The sequence below is a fragment of the Leptonychotes weddellii genome, chromosome 8 (genome assembly GCF_054177405.1).
Source record: "Leptonychotes weddellii isolate Sample4059 chromosome 8, ASM5417740v2, whole genome shotgun sequence".
NCBI classification, from domain to species: Eukaryota; Metazoa; Chordata; class Mammalia; order Carnivora; family Phocidae; genus Leptonychotes; species Leptonychotes weddellii.
This window is the reverse complement of record NC_138376.1, coordinates 96,735,712-96,749,998: the sequence shown is the minus strand read 5'-3', so window position 1 is coordinate 96,749,998 and position 14,287 is coordinate 96,735,712. Positions and strand designations below refer to the sequence as shown.

The following is a 14,287-nucleotide window of genomic DNA, read 5'->3' as shown; positions in this document are numbered from 1 at the left end:
AAACTGTATTTTTGCTCAAACTGAGGTTATAACATTACAAAGTCTTCCCACCAACTAAGGAGTAAAAGAGGCTGCTCATTGTCTGATTTGGCTCCAGATGTAGAAGTCATGGCATTGGCCTTCAGGAGAGTTGTGGGAAACCAATTTCAACTGGTTCATATTCAAAATTTGAGCATGATACTGGTATATCTGATTGTTTTGTGTAAGAACTTATGGTATGGAAAGATATATTTTGAGAGATATCTAAATATAAAGTAGCTTTACATTATATTTTAATTCTCCAATAAATTATCTTGATTTTTCCATGCCAGGCAATTTTCACATATTTGTACATGAAACTTTGATTAAAAGAAACGAGCCATTCAGTGACTCAAAGAAAATTTTTGGCATTAAAGAAAAAAAGTCACTACTTGCAGACTTACCTGTGGTGTCCCTAATCAATGAAAACCTTTCAATAACTCAAATACAGGTTAACTGAATGTGGTTTACTAATTATTATGCCAAACATTATGAACAAAAAAAGTTCAAAACCCATTATAGACCTATGCATCATGTGATATTAGAACACTAAATCTCTAACTGTAAACTATCATTTTGTACAACTTAATGAATAACAATTATGAGAATTAATCCATTAATCTGGGACTAGAAAAAAGTAGGCCATGTGCCTAAAAGAAAACAGATGATATATCTACAAGTTCCAGTTCTCTTTCTTCCTATTAGTAAACTGATATATTTAACAGGAATAAAAATCAATGGGAGTACGGGTACCTGGGTGGTTCAGTCGGTTAAGCATCTGCCTTCAGCTCAGGTCATGACCCCAGGGTCCTGGGATTGAGTCCTGCATCAGACTTCCTGCTGAGCAGGGAGCCTACTTCTCCCTCTGCCTCTCCCCCAACTTGTGTTCTCTCTTGTGCATGCTCTCTCTGTCAAAAAAATAAATAAAATCTTTTTTAAAAAAATTGATGGGAGTATATATCTAAGTTGGATCTTTTTTTTTTCATTTAGCCTAAAGGCATATAAAGAAAAAAGAAGTTATGATTAGATTTTACTAACCATGAGAGGGCTTTTAAACATTTTAAAGGAAAGTGAAATTTTTATGAGGTCATAGATCTTTCAAAATATTTTCCAAAGTTGTCATCTTTGGTATTGTGCTTCACATTTCCGGAGCTTGAACGCCAATCTGCATCCCAACATCATGGAAGTATCTGAAATATTAGATTTCCTTACAATGCTAAACAATGTCTAAAATTTAGGAGGAAATAGCATATCTGGGGGATGCTAGTAAGTAAAGCTTGTGTTCACAGTCCTCACTAGGGATGGGCCCCTAAAAGACACTATAATATAAATTTCAATTATGTTTCAATTAACAGAATCACTATTGTTTGTTACTTTGTGTAGCACTAACAATCTGGAAGCAAAAATTAACTTTGATGGATTGAAAAGCATCTTGGTAAAATCACCATTTCCTTGATTACTCAGTTTTATGTCCATAGATGAAAAAGTCTTCCTAAAGTGATTAGTACACCTACTTGATTCCAGGTAGGATTATACCTAGACCATCTAGTAAATGTAGTTGGTGGGGGGGAAAATACATAAAATACATCACATCAGAAATGATCATTTTTAGTTCCAAAGATTTTATTGTCAGGAAATACTTTGTATATATCATTATAAGCCTTCTTACCCATACTGACCCCAGAAGACTAAACTCTGGACAATAAGGTTGGTTCTAAGATGAATCATTTTGTACACAGTCATCTACAGGCCAAGCTTTTAATGACAGCACAATAACACTGAAACATTATTTTTATGGCAGAAAAAAAATGTAGTATTTATTTCCCCAAAATTTCCACTGCATTTGTTAAAAGTACATTTTTTCAAGAACAGAAAATGAAACACTTAGGGTATAAAGATTTATCTACACAAATAAAGTGAAATATGAGCAATGTGGCCTTGTAGGAAGAGCACTGGTCCAAAGGTTTCCAGATGACTCTGACTAATAAGCCACAACACTTTAGGCAAGTGACTTGGCCTCTCGCTTACTATTTTTAAACAGTAAAATTGGGGGGCGCCTGGGTGGCTCATTTGGTGGTTAAGGATCTGCCTTTGGCTCAGGTCATGATCTCAGGGTTCTGGGATCAGGCCCAGTGGCAGGCTCCCTGCTCAGCAGGGAGTCTGCTTCTCTCTCTTCCTCTGCCCCTCCCCCTGCTCATGCTCTCTCTCCCTCTGTCTCTCTCTCAAATGAATAAATAAAATCTTTTTAAAAAATAAAAATAAATAAACAGTAAAATTGGAATAATAATGGCCATCTGAGAAAATTAATTACATAAGTAATATGGATTGGAGGATTCATAAAAATGCCAAATCCACCTTTATATTTAATAGCAGAATATGGGCCCTGAATTAACCATCTAATTTTCACAAAAGATACAATATACTGAGAAGTCACAAAGTCCTACTAAAGCATCTAAAATTTTTCTCTCCAAGTAAACAGATATAAGATGGATGAAGCTTAATAGAGCACCAGAAGGCAGAAAAACAGAGGTTAAACATTCTATGAATACAAAAAGCCAGCTTAATATGAAAATAAATATACAGATTTACATAAAAAAGATAAGAAAAAATAATATACTTGTCACTTTATACTTTCATTAAAAAGCTTTATCAAATTTTTCCCTCTTCTGGGGGTATTAAAAACAAAATTTCCTGAGGTCAAGAGAAAACTATTTCAAGAAAACTATTCAAACTAATTCTTACTACACAGAACTAAAGAAATTGGAATGGCTTAAGATGAAAAAGAGAATGCTTTGTCTACTACTCTCTTAACATAAAAGGCCATTATGAAGAGGATGTTAACCAGTCGTTCTACACCATAACCAGATGAACGGATTTTAAAACATTAGCAGAAATACTTGTAAAATTTAGCAGGATAGGTCACACTTGGAATTATTAAGAATGTTTTATTATGTGGATAGGCATTGAAACAGTCTAAGAGAGGGCATGTATTCAGGATCTTTAAGAATAGAAAAGATAATTTATCCTGAAAGTCTTGGCCTCACCTTGCTAAAGCTGGCTACTTGACAACTGACCTTTGAGATCATTTCAGGCACTTGGATTTTATAGTTTTTCTCAGAAAAGAAAAGGACATTCTTAAATTGACTGTAGTTAATGATTTCTTATTTTATTACACGTATTATAATTTTAACACATCACTTTCTGCCAAATTAATAGCAATATTTTAGAAGAAGATGAGAAGCTCTGTATTCGATAATGAGTTCAATACCAATCCAATCACTTTAACCAGGGCAGTTTTGATACAGAATTGCTATAAAACGATTGAATTTCTAACTTAGTTTAATACACACAATGAATACTAGTGGATTTTCATTTCTAAAGGTAAGCATAATTGCACATGTCTGGCCAGATATAATTAAGTCTGAAAAGCTGAAACCTTTTAGCCAGTATTCAGAAGAAAAAATGTAATAGTACATTTCGTTATTAAATGTTACATGCCCTATAAAATGCCACAAAAGAGACATTTTATTTTTAAAAGATTATTGGTTATATTCAAAATGACCTTCTAGACCATTAGGTAGAATTTGTTTCTGTGGAGCACTGAAAGTGATACAGCCCTCATCACTTAACTGCTGATCTCTCAGTTCCCACATATTCCAGAACTAGAATTTGGCCTGCTGAGTTCTGGCAAGGCTTGTGTTGGTATCAAGCAAACTCCCTTCCAAAAAAGTGTTGGATAGCACTACCATAACTCTGAGTTGTACTGAAATCCAAATGTGAATTTCCTGGAACACATATGGGAACATGCAGTCAACAGATTTCTGAAACTGCATACCAGCACTTTGCTTTGCCTCTGCAAGTCCTTGCCTATCTTGGAAGAAAATCTATTAAAATCTTTTCCAATGGGTTCCGAGAGAAAATATTGAAACTAAAGTGGCCACTTCGCTAGTCAGCATCAAAGTTTTATATACTAACTTCCATATGAAGCTGGATGAATATAAAATGTTTTTTCTGTATACATGAGAGCACGCTACCAAAATAGCAAAAGATCAGAGTGACATTGACAGAATTGCAATTATCATCATCTTCTACACAAATTTTCTTAAATTCAGCCTTTTTGTCCTTCATCAGAACAAAGTTGAGTCTTAATACCTAAATTTGCTATTCTGTGCTTTTGCTCAATAAAAGGTTTTGGTAAAGGCTGCTTTACATTGCATTTTCCTAAACTACCTGATTAAAACCTTGGTTTCCATATATTTTAAATATTCTTTTCACTTATTCATTTTCTACCACCTTCCACACCTTATATCCAAAGCAATTCTCTTGTTCCCTACCTGAACATGTTCTCCACTCTTCAGATTTCAAGTACTTGAAAAGAAATGACAAAGTTGAGTAAACAATTCAGCTTCTTTCTGATGTGTCATACCAATAGTCTGAAAAAGTCAAATTAACTGCTCTCTGTAATTAACCACTAGGTTTCTGATTGGTGCAGAGGGTTTTCCAATCTGGGTTTACTCAGTTTCTCAGGTAACCCTGGGCTTTTTTAAATTATAAAAAATTGATTCTAGCACAAGGCCTAATACATAGTAGCAAGAAAGGAGGACAAAGGGAGTTATATATGGAAATACCTTCTCTAAAATCTGAGGAACTACTAAATATAATAGAAATAAAACCTCTCCCCAGAATAAAAATCATTTTAAAAATAGGGTCATATATTTTCCTAAATGAAATTTTCATGCATAATCTAAAAAATATAAAAGAATTTTTAAAGACAACAGACTGGTACATAGGACTGAGTCTCAGAGCAGAAATCAGAACTGACAGGCCTCCATTGAGCAAGCTAGGCACATGTACATGAATCCAGGTCAGTTGACATAAAGTCACTATTTTCTCTCACCACACCAATCCCAAAGTTGTTGTTGTTGTTTTAATGTGTTTTACTCATAAGATGACCATCTGATAAAATGCCTCCTGCTCTGAAGTTGTAGGGCAAACTATTGTTTTAGATAACAGGTTTGAACCATGCTTGTGGCTATGTAATGGAGAGAGAGACTATCTCAGGTAGAGCCTATGTGGTATACACAGCACAGATTCAGACAGACCTGTGTCCAGGTCTGCTAGTCATCAGGGCAGCCCAACAGATGTTTATTTGAGTGAGAGGCAAAGGACCTCCTTGAGCAGAGTCCATCTTAATGGATAAGAGCCAACTTCATAGACTTGGCCCAATAAAAACAACTGAATTGGTCAACGGGGTTGGTAGTAAGAGTGACAGTGAATACAATAGGAGTTTACTACTAATCAAATTTGTCTTCTAACTCACCCTGATGTATGAGTTTTAGGGAAATAGAGACTACAAATTAGGACAGAAAACAAAACTAAAAAAGCTGTTTCTTAAAAAAACATTTCAGGGGCCCCTGGGTGGCTCAGTCGTTAAGCGTCTGCCTTCAGCTCAGGTCATGATCCCAGGGTTCTGGGATTGAGCCCCGCATCGGGCTCCCTGCTCCGCGGGAAGCCTGCTTCTCCCTCTCCCACTCCCTCTGCTTGTGTTCCTTCTCTCGCTGTCTCTCTCTCTGTCAAATAAATAAGTAAAATCTTAAAAAAAACCATTTCATAAGGTGTTGAGTGAGGTTCAAGCCAATCCTTGAGGATATACTCATTGGAAAAAAAATACTAAGACAACAGAAAGACATACTCCCCAATGACCTTACAGCACCATGAGGTACAGGATATCAGCTGTCCCCCAGCTCCATGAGGAACGTGATACACTGCACAGCTAACAGTGGCAGTATACCACAAGAACAATGGTATTGGGGATGCAGGGGCTAGAGATCATGGCTACCTGTGGAGGCTGAGAATGTAAGGAACACATGTTTGTTACCTATCATAATTCCCAGCTATAAGCAAGAAAGACTTTGAATACAGTCAAGTCCCAAAATAGCAGATGAAAGTGAGAGCCAAGGAAATATTGCTTATTTCTAATAATCCATCTCTATATACCCTCTTCCAGGTTAGTCTGGAACAACATGGGTTGTGTATTTATCACATATCAGTTAAGATTAGAAGTAGTTCAGATTACAAGAACTCAGGAAAAATCTAATTCTTTGGCATTTCTAAGCAGAGCAAATTGTTAAAAATACACTGATAAACTCACTAGCTTAATTTTGAAGCAAGGAATAAACCAGAAAATTGATTAAAATGCTCTTAGCAGTAATCACTATTTTCTTTTTATTGAAATTCTCCCCTTGCTTTCTATAAACCTGATTTTTTTTCCTAACTTCCTAGTTATTCCATCTTAGATTTCTCAACTTCTTTTTCTGTTCACCTCTTAAAGGTCCATGTGCTCCAAAGCCCCATCTTTTATCCTCAGATCATTCTCTGTATGTTCTTCCTGGAAGATCTCATTCCAAGCAGTTTCACTTACAATTTATGTGCTGACAATTTTCTTATATAGCTGACATGGTTAAAAAACAAATCATTAAGTGACACCTGGGTGGCCCCGTCGGTTGGGTGTCCAACTCTTGATTTCAGATCAGGTCATGATCTCAGGGTCCTGGGATCAAGCCCTGCACTGGGCTCCAAGCTCAGGAGGAAGTCTGCTTGAGGATTTTTCTCTCTCCTTCTTCCCCCCTCCCTCCCCCCACTCATGCGCACATGCTCTCTCTCTCTCAAATAAATAAATGAATCTTTAAAAAAAAGAAACAAATCATTTCAAGTTTTCAAATCTCAGAGAAATGGGGAGGATCAGGGATCTGGTGAGTAGAAGCAAAAGTAAAAGAAAGTTCAGGTAGGGAAAAAAGTGTGTATTTATAGCATAGCATCTACAATACCTTTCAGATAACTGGGCTACTCAGAAGACACTTTACTTGAAAGTGTTAACAATTTTAACCCAGTAGAAGCATTTGTAGTCTTTTCACCAATATAATCCGGCCAGGGTGTGTTAGGAGAAACAATCCCCAAATCTCATACATTTTGTTTAGCCAGGAAAAATCCTTGAAGGATGAGGGAATCTTATCCATTGCTCCGTTTTATTTCACTGCTTCAATTGCACATCTTTTAAAAATGTGATCTAACATTATCAGATTCAGAAGAAGAAAAAAAAAAAAAACACTGGGGTCAGAACATTTGGGAAGTAAAAGAGAAAGTTAGTGTTCAATATGCCAAACTCAAGCCTCAGAGGAAGGTCTTCCTTCTAATCACCTGATGTGGTAGAAGTTTATGTACTTTTAAATCAACAGGTGTTTATCTCATAAAATACAAATATTATGCTATTTTAACAACATCCTTGGCTGTCCTAAGGATACTTAGGATAAAATAGGAGGAAAAGCTCTCCTGTCCCTGAGGCAAGGATTTCAGCTGGCTTGACCATGTCTGTGTGCATGTGTGTAGTAGGATAGTGGTGAGGGAGATAAAGTGATGGTCTTTCTTGCTTTGTAAAACATTTATTGGATGAATTGAAGACATCAACTATACAGATGTCTACATCTGGCCTCTCCGGCACCCATTGTTCTCAAGAGAGTTCAAAGCCTTTCTAAAGCAGTATCACTGCCTCACCAGGACCCACAGTGAGAAATCAGTCAGATACATGTGCAAAACAACGTTCTGCCTACTCCATGTGTTCAATGTCTAGCAAAGATACAGGCAATAAACAGTGTAAATGTGTAAGTTACACTGATGTGTGTCATATATATATATATATGTGTGTGTGTGTTTTTAATAGTTTTATTTGAGAGAGAAAGACAAAGAGCGTGAGAGAGAGCGAGCATGAATCGGGGGGGTGGAGGGCAGAGGGAGAGGGAGAAGCAGTCTACTAGCTGAGTGGGGAGCCCAACATGGGGTTTGATCCCAGGACTCCAGAATCGCGACCTGAGCCGAAAGCAGATGCTTAACCGACTGAGCCACCCAGGCGCCCCAATGTCTGCCTTTTATATTTTATTTGAATGGGCCATTTATAAGCAGTCTTGTACTGAACTAAAATACTAAAGTTTAAATATATTCTTGGCAAACCATCCTTTCCTATATGGAGCATAGGCTCATCTCATTTAAGAGAGTTTATAAAATGCCAAATTAAGTTTTACTTCTATTTCCCTTCATCACTTACTTGTAAGTATAAATTTTTTAAAGATTTTTTTTTTAGTAATCTCTATACCTAATGTGGAGCTTGAACTCACAACCCCAAGATCAAGAGTCACATGCTCTACTGACTGAGCCAGCCAGGTGCCCCTGTAAATATAAATTTAATATGCACCACACACCTGATATGTTCAAGATACTGTGCTAATAAATCAAGGATGGGAGGGGGTTTAGGGAGGGATGAGATGTGGCCCCTGCATGAAACATCTCACAATCTATTCCAGACACAGACACAAGGTCACTAACCCTAAAACCAGGCATTCAATGATAAGTGAGATGACAGTAGCCACATGATATGGTGAGAGAACAGACAATTGAGCTGACCTTGGAATTCAAGGATATGTTTTCCCTATGGAAGGAAGAATATTGCAGGCAGAATGTTAAGCATAGACCAAGTCATGGGGAAATGAAAAAAAATGTATCAAAATTAAAATGCTTCTTGTTCTCCTTGGCAGGACAAGCTTGGGAGATCAGTGGAGAGGTATTTTCAGGTGTGCTCTGGGGAATTCTTACGTCCCTGTAGAAGTTATCTGACATGCAATAAACCCACAAAGGAAGAAATAAAAATGACTAATAAATATGTTTATTTGCTAACTGGATAGCAAAGAAACACAAAATATTTATTTTTTACCTATCAATAATATAAGTAATAATAATACTCTGATTTGGCAAGAATGTGCAGAAAATGGACATTTTTATATATTTCTTGAGATATATCCTAAGGAAATCATCAGCCTGCAAGAAAATATATTAACAAAGAGATTCATCAGGACATCATTTAATAGTAAAGAAAAGTTTGGGAAAAAACTAAATGTCCAACAATAAGAAAGAGGTTAAATAAATTAGTATACAAATAAAAAATAAAATATTATGCAGTCATTAAATATATTGGAATAATTAATGAGAAGAACTTATGTGCATGCTTAATGTTAACTGAAAAAATTATGTCTATGCATAGAGACAGAAAACTATGAGAATGCATAAAAAAATAGTGGCATGTTACATCAGTGGTAGATAAAATAATGGTTTTTGTTTTCTTTTTCTCCTCATCTGCATTTTCTAAAATTTTTAAGATGAATGTTCAATGATATTATATCAAGAAAAATCATTTACCCAACTGAACAAAAAAGCAGAAACACAGTTGTTGGTTCCTATACTGGAAAAAGGGCAAGGTACCTTATGGTAGTGAGCACAATTTTCCTTTTGCCACTGAAAGGAAACATTGGAAGAAGGGGGTTTTACACCCCCTTTTAATGAATAATAATCACTTATTATAGTGTGAAGTTATTGCTCTCCCTCATTGCTCCACCCAGCCACACACACAGAATCTGCCCCCCAACACAAACTTGAATAGACAACTTCCAGGGAGTACTCCTTTCCAGTACTGCCTTCCACTAGACCATTCTATTAGGAATTTAAGGAAACATTAACTCTTTGAAGTTGCTAGATATGTCTATACTTATACCATGGCAAAATAGAGTCATGTTCAACCAAATTAGGGAAAAATACTCAGTTCCATGACATTATTTTAAAATATATTCAAACTCTCTGCATTTTTCCTCAGCATTTAACAAGCTCTGTAGTTTATTGATTACAGAGGAGGTACGGTCTCTTCCAGTGGGTTTAGGACTTAATTAGGAAATAAATGTCAAGACACACATGTGTCATTATATAGGTATGTGAGAAAGTGAGTTTAACTCCCATAATCAAGGCCTTGTGGCAAATAATATAGAAATAATGCCTGGTTTTATAGTTTTGGTAAAACTTGATTTTCCTGAAGAATCTTAGTTTTTCTCTTGAGTTAAAACATTCATTTTGCTAGTTCAGGGCATTTGGTAACTTTGTTAGGACAAAAGTGAGATACTGCCAATATAGTTTATTTAAAAAGTTTTATGCCCTTCCTTTCCTTAACAGGATAGGGGTTTATAAATAAAAAAGCATAGTTTTCTTTTTGACTTTCAATAGTGAAAATATATAGTTTCATGGAAAATGAGTTTGTAGATTTCAAAAAAAAAAACGTTCATCAGTTCTGCTGTAACACACATACATATTCCTAAAAATTCTCACTATGCAAAATTGTTGAACAAAAACACAGGGCTTATGGGGAAAATGGGCACATTAGTGGCACATTACTCAAAAACTTTGTTAGTTACACATTTTTAAAAATATGGAAACCACTTATATATCTTCTATGGCAATCCAAATCAAAATCCCAGTAAGATTTTTGTGGATATCAACAAACTGATTCTAAAGTTTATATGGAGAGGCAAAAGTCTCAGTAGAGCCAACACAATATCAAAGGGAAGGAGAACAAAATTAGAGGAGAGATACTGCCCAATTTCTAAACTTACTATAAAGCTACAGTAATCAAGATTGTGGTATTGGTGAAGGAATAGACAAATACATCAATGTAACAGAATAGAAAAACCAGAAATAAATCTCCATATATATAGTTAACTGATTTTTTTTAAATGAGTAAAGGCAATGCAATGGAGCAAAAATAGTCTCTCCAACAAATGATACTGGAACAACTGGGCATACACTTGCAAAAAATGAACCTAGATACGGAGTTTAGACTCTTCACAAAAATTAAGCAAAATGGATCATAGACCTAAATGTAAAATACAAAACTATAAAATTCCTAGAAGATAACATAAGAGAAAACCTAGATGACCTTGGGTTTGGTGATGCCTTTTTAGATACAAAATCAAAAATACAATCCATAAAAGAAATAATTGGTAAGCTGGGCCTCATTAAAATTAAAAACTTCTGGGGGTGCGTGGGTGGCTCAGTTGGGTAAGCGTCTGCCTTCGGCTCAGGTCATGATCTTGGAGTCCTGGGACTGAGCCCTGCATCGGGCTCCCTGCTCAGTGGGGAGCTTGCTTCTTCCTCTGCCTCACCCCCTGCTTGTGCTCTTTCTCTCTCTGTGTCAAATAAATAAATAAAAATCTTTAAAAAAAATTAAAAACTCCTGCTCTGTTAAAGACAATATTAAGAGAATTAGAAGACAAGCCACAAACTGGAAGGAAATATTTGCAAAAGACAAATCTGATAAAGGACTTAGCCAAAATATACAAAGAATTTTTTAAATTCAGCAATAAGAAAACAAACAACTTGATCTTAAAATGGGCCAAAGAATTTAATAGACATCTCACCAAAGAAGATATACAGATGACAAATAAGCACTTAAAAAGATGCTCCACATGGTATGTCATAAGGGAAATGAAAATTAAAACAATGAGATATTATTATAAATCTATTAAAATGGCCCAAATCTGAAACACTGACAATACCAAATGCCATCAAGGATGTGCAACAACAGTAACTCTCATTCAATGCTAGTGGGAACACAAAATGGCTCAGCCTCTTTGGAAGACAGTTTGGTGGTTTCTTGCAAAATTAAACATACTCTTACCATATGATCCAGCAATCACACTCCTTGGTATTTACCCAAAGGAGATGAAAACTTGTGTCCATACAAAAAAACTGTACACAGATGTTTAGAGATTTACTAATAATTGCCAAAACTTGGGAACAACGAAGATATCCTTCAAGAGGTGAGAGGATAAACAAAATATGGTACATCAAAACAATGTAATATAATTCAGTGTGAAAAAGAAATGAGCTACAAACCATGAAAAGATAAGGAGAAAACTTAAATGCATATTACTAATTGAAAGAAGCCAGTCTGAGAAGGATAAATACTATATGATTCCAACTACATGACATTCTGGAAAAGGAAAAACTATAGATACAATAAAAAGATCAGTTTTGCTGCGGGGAAAGATGAATAGACAGAGCAAGGAGGATTTTTAGGCAATATAAATAGTAAAATATTTTAATGATGGATATAGGTCATTATACATTTGTCCAAACCCATTGAATGTGCAACATCAACAGCAAACCCTTAGGTAAACCATGGACTTTTGGTGATTATAATGTGTCAATGTAGGTTCATCCTTGGTCAAAAATGTACCATTTTGGTAAGTAATATTGATAATAGGGGAAGACTCTGCAAGTACAGAGGCAGGGAATATATAGGATATCTCTGTACTACAATCTTTTCAATTTTATTATAAATAAAATTACTCTAAAAATGGAGTCATTAAAAAAATAGAATCCTAATAAAAATACATAACATTACAATAAATATGGTACTTTACGTTGAAAAAAAGACCTGAAGTTTTCTTGTAAATATGGGCATCTGAAAGGTTGCAGCTTGTGAGTTACTGTGAGGTAGTGGTATGAAAATTATCCTAAATTGGACTTAAAGTTATAACACTAGATGTAAATGAATGTGGCTCTTAACAGAGTAAACTGAGGTAGTTGGTAGATGTTTGAAGTGTCCACATGTGTGCATTTTGTGTATTCCTATGTGGTTTTGTTTGGTACCACACACTTTCCTGCATTCAAACAGTGTTTTTTGCAGACAAAATTGTGCATTAGCAAATGTCAGATTCACATTATGCTCAAATTGTTCCCAAATACATCAACCATTTTAGAACAAATTCACACTCCCAAAACAAAGACATTTGCCTATGGTTAATAAGATTGTGTGACAGACACTAGGTTGATTCAACTACTATACAATTCCAACCTCTTATTTTTGCTTACCTATATTATAGAGGGTGAAAAAATTAAAATGCAATTGAAGCTATAGGTGGCCATGTGACACAGTTCTTATTAATTACATCAAGGAATAAGACAGTCTGAGCAATGAGGCATAAACACTTGGGAGGTGAGCATAATGTCCCAGTTGATGATTATGTCAGATAGGAGCCCTTACTAAAATCCTCTTCTCCTATGATATCCCAATAGGCCAAATCACTGGAAATGTGCACAGATGATAGTATAGAATACTGATGATTAGCTCTATTGTCAGAAAATATATATTGAAATAAATTTGGTTGCAAATTATGTGACTTGTATATGAATACTCACAGAAGCTTTATCCACAAGTCAAGTGTGGAAACAACCCAAATGTCCATCAACAGGTGAGTAGATAAACAAATTATGGTTTACCCAAACAATGGAAGACTACTCAGCAATTAAAAGGAAAGGAATATGATATTTGGAATTCCACAGGTAAATCCCAGAAGCATGATTCTGAGTGAAAGAAATCAGATACAAAATATTTCATACTATATTAGTCCATTTATATGAAATTCTAGGAAACACAGTCTCCTCTATAGGGATAAACTAGATCAGTGCCTGCCTGGGGCTTGGGGAGAAGACGAGTATGGGCTAAAAAGGGGCAAAGGGGAACTTTTTTTAGTTAACGGAAATGTTCTATATCTTGATTTGATAGAGGTTACATGATTGTATCCTTTTAAAAACTCATAAAACTGTACATCTAAAGTGTATGCTATTAATTGCAAATAAATTACATTTCATTAAAGTTGATTTTTAAAGATATCAAACTAGCCAAACTAGTTGATATTCTTGGGACCCTTTGGCCAACAATTCAAGCACTAATTCTCAAATCTTGATGTTCACAAGTGTAGCCAGAAAGGCAGAAATTATAGACTATGACCATATAAACTTATTACACCTCACCTTATGAATTTGGGTTTCTTCCCTAATTTTTTACACTATCTAACTTCAGTTCAACATGTCAAAGTACTACAAAGAACTCATTAATATACTCAGTCTTACTTCCAACAGTTTTAAGCTGCCTTTCTTTGACATTCTCTCAAGAAATCTCTAAATGACCCAAAACCTGGAGACTTCATTTTTTGGAAAAGAAAAATGTTTTAAAATTATCTTTGAAAGGACCTTGTCATATATTTTTTACCTCTTGCAAACTCTGGTGTATAGAATTTTGATTCACGACTCCCTGATAAAAAAGACAACATATGGAATCATATAAAATATTCTCCCATTGGGAGATTAGAATTTTTAGGAATCCCCCCAAAACAAATAATTTTCAGGAGGTTGTAGTACCCACCAAAGACCTAGGACCGAGTAGACAACTGCAGGAAAGAACAGCTTCCGAATACACATTCTTCTCTAGTGCCCATGGAACATTCTCCAGAATAGATCACATCCTAGGTCATAAATCAGGTCTCAACCGGTACCAAAAGATTGGGATCATTCCCTGCCTATTTTCAGACCACAATGCTTTGAAACTAGAACTCAA

The 14,287-nt window shown here is 35.4% G+C and overlaps 1 long non-coding RNA gene across 1 annotated transcript in view; it reads right to left on the bottom strand.

Annotated features, from left to right (window-relative positions):
- Positions 1 to 14,287, bottom strand: part of LOC145723097 (uncharacterized) — a 178,508-nt gene that overhangs the window by 160,540 nt on the left and 3,681 nt on the right. The window contains exon 2 of the long non-coding RNA XR_014147931.1: positions 772 to 926. This is a non-coding gene — a long non-coding RNA (uncharacterized LOC145723097). The remainder of the gene's footprint in view (positions 1 to 771; positions 927 to 14,287) is intronic.